The following is a 343-nucleotide window of genomic DNA, read 5'->3' on the forward strand; positions in this document are numbered from 1 at the left end:
CACACGGAAACACATACATACGCATTCAGGTACACACACGAAAACACATACATACGCATTCAGGTACACACACGAAAACACATACATACGCATTCAGGTACACACACGAAAACACATACATACACATTCAGGTACACACGCGCAGTGCCAATGCATGCAAGGAGTACACTCATACCAGGTCCCAAGAAGTTGACGTCCTTGACTGTTTTGATGTTGCAATGGCCTGTGAACTTGCGGATGAATGGGCAGTCGGTCGACTCGCCCTTACCTCCTTCAGAGGATCTGCACATGTGCACAGCAAACTGAATATACGTTATATAAGGGTAACAAAGCCAGCTAACGG

The sequence above is a fragment of the Sphaeroforma arctica genome (assembly GCF_001186125.1).
Source record: "Sphaeroforma arctica JP610 unplaced genomic scaffold supercont1.1437, whole genome shotgun sequence".
Lineage (NCBI taxonomy): Eukaryota > Ichthyosporea > Ichthyophonida > Sphaeroforma > Sphaeroforma arctica.